Below are 12,730 nucleotides of genomic sequence, written 5' to 3' on the forward strand. Positions count from 1 at the left end.
CATGGACACATACATCACATACGCTTGTTTCAGCATCACGGGTAGGTGTGTCAGAGTAGGTAAAAGTTAGGGGAATAACAGAAATTGTAAGTTATGTTTTACCAGGACAATCACAGCAGAAAACAACAACGGTTGGGGCCAATGCCGCGTAATATAGAGCAACAAGAGGAAAACAAAAGAGAAGATCATCCACACAGGCCTACCAACACATAAACAGAGAAAGAAAGTTCAGTGTTGTTCGAGAGAATGGAAACAACAGTTAAGCCACCACTTTCAGCTACTGGACACAAGAGCGTAGATGTTGCCAGCTCCGCTACTTCAAAGAAATCCACAGCGACAAGGCCAGTGCCCCACATGCGGAAGAGGAAAAGAAAGCTCATAATGTCTGACCTATCATTTTACCATCACTTGTTGTTCCTATTTGGTCTCCACAGAAAACACATAAAATTTCCCCCTGGAGATACAAGGAAGGAAGGGGCAGAAGTGGCGAAGAAGGAACGATTAAATAAAATACATATTATTGTTGCTTGTGTTTCGTTCTTTGTCTCTCTTCCCACATTTTTAAAAGGAAAGGGGGACAATTAATCCCCAGTAGAATTAATAATGTGACACATTACAATGATATTGTGGGAAAAAAAGGAACAGGAGAGAGGATTTTGAAGGATATGTTTGCCTGGAGATGACAGTCAAGGCTGGTCTGGTACAGTGCTAAGTAAGGAAAAGTGCAGTGTCGGCGTGTGAAGAGGGTGGGGAAGGAGTGGGAACACAACGTATGATGTGTGTGCTCTCCCGCCTCACAAATCGCAGAAGCACACAAGCATGTTACAAGAAAGTAGCATTAAAATAGGTAACAGTAAGAGGAGGAACAGCTGTTCGCCAATGGGCCTACAGGTTTATGTGTTAAGTAGGAAGAGTATGTATTGCCATAATGAATAAAGAGTAAGCACACGTACAATACAAATTAGATTGAAGGAGTAACTAAATGAAAAGAAAGAACATTAGTAGTAGTTGTTAAAGAGGTAGTAGTATGGATGAGAAGTATCAAGGCCTTATCAGAGAGTGAAAATAATAAAATGTATTTACATTTCGAGAAACTCACCCAATGTTCTTTGTGTTTCAGATACAAGGGGACTTTTAACAACCACTTGAGGGAGGAATGTGCATTGGCTGAAAACGCAACCCCGAAATGGTGGGCAGGGATAGAAGGGCCTGCATCGATAATATGGCCTGTGGGACTGTGGGGCACATGCTAACACCCAAATGTCACCTAACTGCTGCCAAAAAAGACATGCTGCTCTGTTGGTACTCCCCACCCCTTGTGTCACTCATCAAAGCATTGTCCCCTTGACTGAATATCCTGCTGCCCAGCATCCAACTTCTCAAAGTAGGGCTCTCAAACAAATAACGAGGTCCCTGAATTTGTTGAAGGAGCATTGGACTGATGAAAGGCTCCTCGACTTGAAGCTACTTGGAGATGGTCCAACAGAGTTTCCTGCAAAATTGGCAGTCAGATGTGTTTTACAAAAATATGCCTAGCATCCAGGCAGATGGCGAAGTGGACATGGACAAGGAAAGGAATGTTGGGGGTGAGGAGAAGATACCTCTTTAAAAAACAACTTTTCAAGTTAAAGTCAAATACAATGGAAGACAAGAGGGTGAGAGATGATGAAATAGAAGAGGAATTAACAATGGGCTGTTGGGTCACCACTAAAGTGATTAAATGTCATTTAAAGACAGTTGTGATACTTGTGGTGGCAGGCGTCACTCATTTTGCATGGTAACTGGGGTTTACTTATGTAAGGGGTATGGGAAAGTAGAAATAACTATAATAATAAATAAATGATATGTAAATAATAAAAGAAGGCAAATGATGCAACATCTCAAACGTAATAAGATATACTGATGTACTAAAATACAAGAAAATACAATGATAGGAGATGCTATAGATCTGTAGGAGTGCTTGTCATATCAGCTCCCATATCAAGCAAGGTACTATGAAAGATAGGGGGGTGACTAAGATAGGGATACATAAAATACCTCATGTGGGGGAGGGTAAATAAGGAGGGTGTGGTCCAAAACTATGATCAGAGGGAGCATGTTAAGGGGTAGTCAAATAGGTACTGCCCTTCCCCCTGCTAATGGACAGATGCACATGTCACTCAGAGCTCTTGCCCCACCATGGTCCAATATTGCAAATATACCCTAAGAAGGGGCAGTGACGATAACCACTGTGTGAGCAAAATATGGCAGGAATGACCACACAGAGCATAGAAACATACATGCATCCATTACATTTTCGAGGCACTGTGTGCACCTGCACCCTGATCACCTGATTCAGAACTGCTGCTCACCTGACCATGCCCTAAGCTCACATGCTATCCTTACAACGGCTCGTACCAACATTATGCCTTCCCTTGCACCCGTTATGGCCACCCTAGGCACTATACTTATAGTAGGATTCTGAGCTAAACTCTTGTCTACCTCCAATATTCCTATGCCCTCTCATTCTAACTCCACTAACATGAACAGAAACCAGAATACAATGCTACATGACCCTAGCAACTCGCTTTGTACTCTGGCGCTAAGAAGCCCTAACATCATAATTCCAGCCTATCTTACTAGGCCGTGCGACTCAGCTGCCAGGAACATTAGGATTCGCTCAAAATTAGCCAAATTGTTCGATACCCCAGCTAGATCCTCCATCAGATGTTAGACCAACAGAACTAATTCAGCTCTTCCCCTCACTACGTCTAGTGACAAATACACCCACAACTGTGTACCTCAGCAAAGTAAGTATAACTCACATATGCACAACCACCCACAAAACAAACACCCTAGCACTGACCCACAGTCACCTGATGTGACGACCAACCCTGCTTCTCCACACCCATCAGACCATCCCACTTCAGATCTTAAAAGAGCATTAATCAATGCAAGATCCTTAGTCGTACACCCTGTAGAGATATCTGAGCTGATTCTGGTCGAAGACTATGACTTCTTGGCCATAACCGAAACCTGGCTACATGATGCAGCAGGCCCAGCCATCATGTTGGCTGTTCCAGATGGTTATACCATCCTACGGGCTGATAGATGCACGACGCAAGGAGGAGGTATTGCCCTCATTGCCAAAGTTAGCCTGTCTATAAGAATTGACTCATCCCCACAATTCTAATTCCTGCGAGGCCCTCACAGCCAAACTCCCCATTACTAATTCAAAGACTCTGACAATTCACCTCCTATACGGTCCTCCAGGCCCAATCAGGTCCTTCGAGGAAGACCTATACTCCATGCTCTCAAACAACCTAAAAAGTACATCACAAATTCTCCTACTAGGAGACTTTAACTTGGGCTTTGATGACCCCCTTTATACGCATGCATCAAGCATGGCCCTCACTTTGTCAGAACTAGGACTGACAGAGAAAGTTAATGTACCAACCCTCGACAAAGGCAGAATACTGGATTGGGTGGTGGACTATAATTACAAGGCCACTATTGCTGCCATCAACCCACACATCTGGATGGACCACCACCTAATATCCTTTAACCTCGCCACCACCAAACCCACACCCAAAAATGGGATCATTGCCCCTCCAACTTTAACAAGGAATAAAAAGAATATCACTACGGACACTGTTATGCCTCTGATTCTTCCTACCCTTAATGCCCTACCAGACAATTTGGACCCCCAACACGCTAGTTGCAGAATACAATCAAATTATGACAGCATCTCTTCATTCCATTGCCCCCCTTAAAATGAGACATAGCAAAGCTAAAGCACACCTTAACTCCAGGTTTAGACCACAGTTGAAAGCTTTATGCTTGTAGAAAAGAAGATGTGAAACAACTTGGAGACTACTCCCTTCCCCAGAAAACAGAACTAATCTCAATAAGATATCAGTTCTCTAAAAAAAAAAATCTGTCTGGCGAAACGTGAATCTTACAACAACCGAATATCACAGGCCAAATCTAGCATGAAGGAACTCTTTATAATTCTCAAAGAATTATAAACCCCAATCCCAGTATAAGACACCTGCATAAAGGATAAACCATGGTGAACCAACATTCAGTCTGCCTTAGCCAACAAAATAAACACCCTTCAAGACAAAATTGCAAAAAAAAAGCCTCTCTCTACCATGCACCCTCCCCTACTTCCCCCTATGTCCCCATCCAACCCCTTAACTCGCTTCAGCTTTTCCAAAGTCTCCATTCCTGAGATGGAAAAAGTAATACTGTCACTTAAACCCTCCTTGTAGCCTCGATCTCGCAAACAGCGGCTGATCATGAATGTGCGAGCATGCGCATACCTGCATGCTGATAACGGCCATAGCGGCATGCCGGTAACGACCCTCAAACCGGCAGATAGCGGCATCATGTAATGCGCACATAACACCTCCACCATCGGCAACCCCCAAATAGCGGTACCAGTATTAACATAGTGGTATAAACTTGTCCGTTATTACCGGACCCGGAAGTAACGTCATTGCGTCGGAATGAGAAATGCTCCGGCAGCCATCTATAAAAACACAATCCATTGCCATTTTCCAAAGACTGGACCTTCTCAGGCTAAACTCCAAACACACCCCAGAGAAAATGTCAAAGGCAAACCAGAAAGGCACTGCCTGCCTGCGGAAACCAAGATTTAGGGATTAGGAACTCAACATGCTAGCAGATACCCTTGTAGAGAATGCGGACGTGGTCTTCTGTGCTGACCTCAGGCGTCCAGCACAGCTCAGGAAGAAGGAGATCTGGGAGGAAGTGGCAAGGAAAGTTAAGGCAGTTGGCACCACCCCACGCACAGTGCGAGACTGCAAAAAGCGCTGGGATGACCTGAGGCTAAGAGTGAGGAATAGCCTGTCGGGCAATCGGAACAGGGATCGGCAACAGGTGGTGGTGCCCACTCACCTATTAAATTGGCAAGGCGGGAGGAAACATGCAGCACATTGATAGATGCCGAGTCCATCGAAGGAGTCGGTGGAGCAGAGTTTGGAGTGCCATCATCGGCGGATGAGGGTGAGTGTCACTACAAACACCTGACAACCAATGAACACAGTTGACCAACGCATGTGACAGTAATGGGAGCCAAGACATGGCCCATTATACACACATACACATATCCCTGTCCAGATGCTGGCTCCATCACTGTCACATGCAAATGCATGCTGCATGCCACTCCCATACACAAATACACACCTGACACACAGATGAACTGCACATGTCACACAGCACGCAAGACACAACACACCCATAGGCCCCGCAGCAGACACCATGGTGAACATGTGAACACCTGAGGGATGGCAATACCCCCCAAACCTTGCACGTAGCCAGCCCACCACAAAAACAGGCATGCAGCTAATCACATGGCGCCAACTGCACAAAGACCAGTGCATGCATAATGCAAGCACCACCATCACTGATCATCTCTCAGACCTACTAGAACTGGGAATACTAATTGTCTGACTATACCTAAATATAAGCTCACCACCATTGGGGGTAACAGCTTCACTGTTAAGGCAGCTAAAACTTGGAACTCATTGCCTCAGGAGCTGAGAGCAGACCAACCCTACTTACATTTCAGGAAAAATTTAATAAAATATATCACTGCTACGGATCCTTAGTCTCCCACCACCCTCAGAGGACTTGCTCACTTCCCTAGTGACTTGGTCATCCTGCAGCAACAGCGGACTACTGTACTAATTTTGACTTTTGCATTAATTTCTGAAGACCTTGCGCATTGTGATCCACTCGGGAGCTTAGTATCCTGCAAAGGGCCCCACGTGGCACATTTATCCTCTGTACAGTGTCTACTGATTATTTATTTCATTGGTTATTCTTTCTTTGTCTTATTTTGTACATTGTATATATCCTGTATTCATGTAAAAAACGGTATATTTTGCTATTATGTAAATTTTTGTAACCTGTGTATACGCAACTTTGTAAGTCTTGCATCTCCATATAACTGCGCCCTTTTACTCACGAGTCTGGTGCGCTTAACAAATGAATAAACAACCAAACAAACAAACAAACTGATGCCCTGCCTCTCTCTGTACCACACAGGTGCAGGTGCAGACACTGAAGAATGTGATGGAACAGCACAAGCCACAACACCAGCCAAAAGGACCAGGGGCCAAGATGATGGCACCAGGCCATCCACGTCGAGGGGATCAAGGATGGTTCAAGTGCCATGCAAGTCAGCAACCAGTGACCAACCAGCCAAGCAGCCACCTACACAGGACCAGCAGACACCTACCCCAGCACCCCTGGAGACACAACCCACACAGGCTGAGGCCACATATGCAGAAAATGACCATGAGGGCTCACAGTCCGCTGCCACAAGGTCCATAGGGGAGATGGCAGCATCGGCACTGCATAGTGCCGATGAGGAAGGGGTCCATGACAATGACACTAATGCAGGAGTCTTCCACGCAGAGGATGTTGGTCGAACCGCAAGGCCCCAGGTCACCCCACAGGGCACCCCTCACCAGGAATCTGTAGGACAGGGTAGCCATGGAGAGTGGTCTCCAACATTGCACAGCCCTGTATTGGCTGCAGACACACCACCAAACCTACCATCCACCTTCACCACCACAATACGGGACCTCGAAGGACGTCTGTCCAGGACGGAGGGCCGACAGGAGGAGATGCATGGATATGTGAAACAGTACCTTGCAGAAGGTGAAGCAACACACTGTGCAATGCAAGACACCACTGTGGCCATTATCAAGGCCATCAACCGGAACATAAAGCGCGTCCACGATGGATTTGCTGCTGTGGGCCCGATCCTCACCAGGATTGCAAACAGTATGGAGCAGTGGCAAACAGCGGCTTCGGGGACACAACCATCCACATCATCTGCATCTACCATGCCAGCAAGTTCCACTCGGACCAGCCCTGTGCGTAGGTCCCTGTGCAGTGCACGGCGCTCAGAGATGCAACCCCCTCCTCCGATGGGGGGTCCACAGTAGAAGGGGCACTCTGCACATGTTGAGTTACACCGCATCCAGACACAGGGTGTGCCATTGATTTCTGGGGTGTTGGGTGGAGGGGGGAGGGTGGAGGGGGGAGTTGTTGTATGGGGGGTTTTGGGGGTTGTTGGGGGATGGGGAGGGCAGAGGGGGGTGAAGGGTGTGTGGGGGATGCTGGGGGGTGTTGGAGGGAGGGTGAAGGGGTGGAGGGTATGTGGAGGTATGTGGGGGTTTTTGGGGGCTGTTGGGGAGGGTGGGTGGGGGTTCATTCACATTGTACCAATCATCACTTAAATACACCCGTTATGTAAAAAACCTCACATTAGTGGACATTGCTTCTTTGGTGTGTGTCAATTTATTGCTTTACAGTGCACTGTGCCCATATACCCCCACGCCCAGTGCCCAGAGTCCCAAATACATGGCACCCTCTGCATCCCAGTACATCAGAATGATTAGTCCATGACCGATTGGCGCACAGCACATCCCTCAAGTGTATTGCATCATGGCCGATGTCCAACATCTACACCTTCCCCTCCTTCAACTTCACCTGTTGGTGGTTGTTTCATGTCAAGTGGCAGGGGTATGTTCCAGCCGGATGCACATGTTGTGCAACATGGCACATACCATGATGATCTAACCCACCTTCTCAGGCCCGTAAATGAGGATGCCACCCTGGATTCCTGACAGGGGTGAGGCGCCACGCATTCAGGGGATAGCCAGCATCACCTGCATGGGAGCAGAAGAAGGTATGTTTAAGGATACTGCTCAGTTTTCATATGTGCTCAGCCCATACATCTTTCATATTCACATGCAGTATCGATGGCACCTATTGACTTCACATCTGCAAAACTATCTGTCCTGTACAGTACTTGCCAATCCATGGTGCTGGCGTTGGGTGACGTACATGATTTAGGGGCTTTGACATTGGAACCACCAGCCACCCAGATGGATTGACAAGGTCCATGATGTACACACATGTGAGGGCTGTGTGGCAGGGGATGACTCCAGATGCATGTTGGGCAATGTTTGATGCATTAAGCTGCTGTACTACTTGTTCAGACTATGATGCATATGGGTCATTGTAGATGCTATGCACGTGACTCTTGACGTCTACACACTTGTCACATTAAATGGCACAATGTGAATGATGGTAGTGTCCGCCAGTGTTGGGTAGAGTACCTTAGATGACGCATGGTGTCAGTTTGCATGCTGGTACTCATGTGCTGTGGGCAATGTCCATGCCTATTGCACCAATGTAGGTGTTGCTCGCTACTTGATGTGTTCATTTTGTTGCATCCTTGTGTTAAACGGGATATGATATTGTACCTCCTATATTGTATATATTGGCCTAAGCCCAGTCGCTCTGCAAAGTTCCGATCTTAGAACGACTTAGCCGCCATTTTAGGTCCATCTGCCATTTTGATTTCCATTTCAAAGTCATTCTGTGTTCTAAAATGGTGGACAGTGTTTCCCGCTTGTAACCTAGCTGTCCTGACCTTTGCACAAAAGTTAATGTCTAAACTGCCCGTAGGCCAAATGTTAGGGTAGTGTGATGAGACCTTGTACTACGTTTGACCTGTAGATCGAGGATTACCCGCGCCAACAAGTCCGATCCTCAGACATACATTAAATACAATGTTGTGTAAATACTAAATGTGAACACATGTTGAACTACATTGCATAGGACATGTATTAAGGCTTAATGTTAAATCCGAAGATACACTGTTGCCATTGTGACTTGTTGTACAAACTGTAGATAATCCACATGCATATAGTTGGACAAACTAGAAGTGAACTCGGCACGAACCCTAGAACGAGAATTATTAACTTGCAGAGGGGTTGGACATTATGATTGGAAAATGCATAAAAGATGTAAATGTCGAGACATCCAGTACCTCTCACTTCTCACACTGAAAGGGCTGGTATTCGCTGTGATGTACTGAGGGCCAGATAGCTATCTGATACTTTGTTTCTTTGAAGGAAGACTGGGTTTGCTCTCACACTGCGCACACAAGATCAAAATAGAAGCATGATTTACTGATTATATTGAGTGATTTTAATCAACAACGTTGCAGCCTGAACCGGCTCCATTAATTTCATTTAGCAGCGGACACGCTGCATTGCTCTGATTGACCAAAAATGTTCTCCGTGCAACTGCAAGTTATTGGGAGCCCACGTAACACTATTTAAATCTATTTAAGGTTCAATACCTGCACGAGACTTGCAGATTGACCAGGATTAAGCTTCAGCAGAAGAGCATGAAGCTCGAAACACGTGTCAGGCTGCAACGTTGTTGATTAAAATCACTCAATATAATCAGCAAATCATGCTTCTATTTTGATCTTGTGTGTGCCGTGTGAGAGCAAACCCAGTCTTCCTTCATTGTTTACTTTGTGGGTAATTTGGCAGGTTCCCACTATCGCTCTCATCCGCAGCCCACCAGCAAGCACCTGTACTTGCCACCCATGCGCTGTACCCTCCAGGGTCTTTTTTCTGCCACTTTTCTTGTTTACTTTGTTTCTTTGTAAACTGTACAGTTATTTGAATAAAGATCTGTGAATCTTTATAAGCCAGTGTTTGGTGTATTTGCTTTTGGGGTACTAAGCCTCAATATTTTTCTTTGCTTTTACAGATGGCGCCCAAATAGGGACCCTCAGGATTGATGCCAGCTCGTTGAAAGTTGATGCGGCTATCGGACCGGGATGGACGGTGTAAAAGGGGGCCCCTTTCTTTGATGAGACGTGACACCTCAGCAGCGCTGCATGACCCGATCCCTGGACGGTAAGCACGCGGTCCTAGTCAGCATCTTGACGAGGGTCCATATATCAAGGCGGGCAGATTTGCCGAAATCACCAACCACATGGGACCTTAGTTAGAACTTTGCAATCCGATCGGACCTCGTTAGGATTTGATCAGGTGAGTCGTGACCCGATTCTTAAGTATCCTTATAATTTGTTTTGGCGTATTGCACTCGCGAGTACAATTATTGACCAAGTAACACCAGTATTCTGATATGCCTGTGAAATTGTCTGCCTGCTTCAGGGCATTATTCCTCAAGGACAATCTTTGGAATTTGGCCGACAGGCGGCAATGGAGGGGTCGCCGGCGTGTACTATGTACTATAAGCACAGCATTGGTAGTATAGTATTTAATGATATTTGGCACAGACAAACTAGACATGTTTCCGATTCCGAACTTCAGTGGCCAATCAATGGTAGTTTTGAAATTCCTCGTATTGAATACTTAGAATCCATATTATTGAAGAAAAAGGCTAGACCTGTGGCATTCGATGTATTACAGAATTGGAGGAAAGAAGCTATGCAGCAGCTTAAGAGTAGAGAAAAGCATTGCACCATCATATGACGAATGCCGAAAAAGCGTTGTTATATGACCAGAATAAACAGTCTGAGTCAGTTAGGAATATGGATAGGGCTTTTTCACTTGGTATCCAGAAAATCTATCCTTCCAAAGAATTTCATGTATCTGATGAACTTATTGACAAACTTCTAAATGAATGAAGGCCTGGTGCCTCTGCACCACCTCCGTGTGTGCCTCTTCCTGCTGTTATTCCTCCTCCCGTAGCTCCTCCTGCTCCTCCTATTGCTCCTCTTAATGTTCCTCTTCCTCCGGTTGTTGTTCCTCCTCTTGTTGTCGCTCCTCCACCTGCTCCTCCACCTTTTTCCGCTTTTACGGGTCGGGTGGGTTTGCCTGCCGTGCCAGTGATAGTACCTCTGTTTCCGAATGTACAAAATTTGCTTACTCTCCCTCTTCCAAGTGGTTCTACACCGCTTGTAGTAGATCGGGGAGCGGGATCAAGGGTTGTAACTAGTAATACTGTGTCTTCGGAGAGAAAGCATGAATTGACTGCATGGGCTAAACATTTCATGGAGAAGGGTGAACAAGCTGATGTTCTTGCCACACTTCGTAATTTGGACAATTTTCCTGAGAAAAACGTTTTTATTGAAGGATTAGGAATTCATGTATGTGTAATGTGGAACAGGCTAAATGATATAGATCTCCCAGAAGGGTTAAGGGATCTGAATACTTTAGAAATCTCTAGAGATACTGCAGAGAAAGTACAAGAGCATGTCAAGAGGGTTTTTGTGCATAGAAGGGAGTTGGAAAGGTTAAGGAACGAAGATGTAGATGATAATAGTTTGGACGGTATGTTTGTACAGGAACGATTATTTCCTTGTCGTAAATCGATTAATGAGGAAACACGAATATGTACAAAAGATGCGATTAGGTGGATCTCAGACATGTCGATAATTCCCGTTGAAGTATATGACATGTATAGTAAGTACGCCCGAAATGCAGAGGAAAGTGATACAGGTAATGGTAGAGTACCTACAGGATGAATGCATAAAAAGAAAGATTTTTTGTTCCGCAGAGTTATTGAGTATTTATAAGAGGGCTTTTTTGTTTGACACTTCTTTGGCTGCTTTAGCGCTCGATCTAGCTCTTTTTCTTAGTAAGCGTTCGGAGTTGCCTACATCTCAGTTGCCTATGAGAGAGCGTCCTCCGACATTTTCCCAAAAGTAGAGATTCCCGCTGACCCTGCAGCAGGTACACCTGCTCAAGATATTCCTGCACATTATTTGTCGCAGTTCGTTCACGTCCCGTTCTGGAGACAGGAAGTGAACACTATTAAACAATCTATTCCCGATATTAGGAAGAATCCGACAGGGTTCTGCAAAGAAATAGAGTCTGTTTTACAGTTGTCAGTATTCACCTTAAGTGATATTGATTTGTTATTTCCAGTACTCCTGCCTGTTGATCTATGGAAACAGATTAGGACTGTAGATGATGTACCAGGGTTAGGAGATACATGGGATACTATGGCTAGACTCGATAGAGAAAGGCCAGCTGGTGAGAGACCACCATAGGTAATACTAACTTTGCCTGATAGAATAGTTACAAAATTCAAAGCTATAATTCCTGAAAGAAGGATTATTTGGGACAAGCTGATGGCCTGTGTCCAAGGGAAGTCTGTTGGTGCTACCGAGTTCTTTAACCGGTTCGAACAAGTATTTTCAGATTTCAGTGGGCAAGACTTAAGCACAGATTCTGGGAAACGACTATTCATGGACAAATTTGTGCGTGGATTGCTGTCTGACATCCAGTCACAAATTATGTCCTCAGAGAACGCTTGGCAAGCAAAGTCTTAGTCAGAAGTACTGCATATGGCTCAGTACTATGAGAATCATGTCAATAACGAAAAGGAAAGAGTTGAAAAGAGAAAAGGTGACTTAAAGACAAAAGTATTATTGCAGCAAAATGTTAGAGGCCCTAGAGGGGGTACTTCACAATTTAGAGGTCAGTATGTTCCACAGGGAAATGCACCATTGGGTCCTGTAAACATAAACCAGTGTGCTTATTGCAGACAAGAGGGTCATTGGCGTGCACAATGCCAATCCTCCAGCAGAAGTCGAATAACGCAATTGGGAATATGGGTGGACAATCCAGAGGCCGCCCAGGGTCAGGGGGTCCTGGTAGAAGTCAGTTTTCACAGGATTCACAGCAACCTTTTTCACAGGACAATCAGGTACCAAGTGTGGACAATTCAAACATTTTTCATCATCCTTCTGCCGCTTACCTCTCTGAAGAACTTCCTTTCAATGACATTCTGTTTCGCTAGGATTGCCCGAAGCAGGGTTTGGAACCAACACCTATTGCCGTTAATCAGAAAGGTCCCTATGTTGAAATGATAGTGGGAAATAGGAAACAACTATTCTTGATAGATACAGGGGCACAGAAGTGTTCCATTG

The sequence above is a fragment of the Ambystoma mexicanum genome, chromosome 6q (assembly GCF_040938575.1).
Source record: "Ambystoma mexicanum isolate Mex_15411 chromosome 6q, UKY_AmexF1_1, whole genome shotgun sequence".
Taxonomy (NCBI): domain Eukaryota; kingdom Metazoa; phylum Chordata; class Amphibia; order Caudata; family Ambystomatidae; genus Ambystoma; species Ambystoma mexicanum.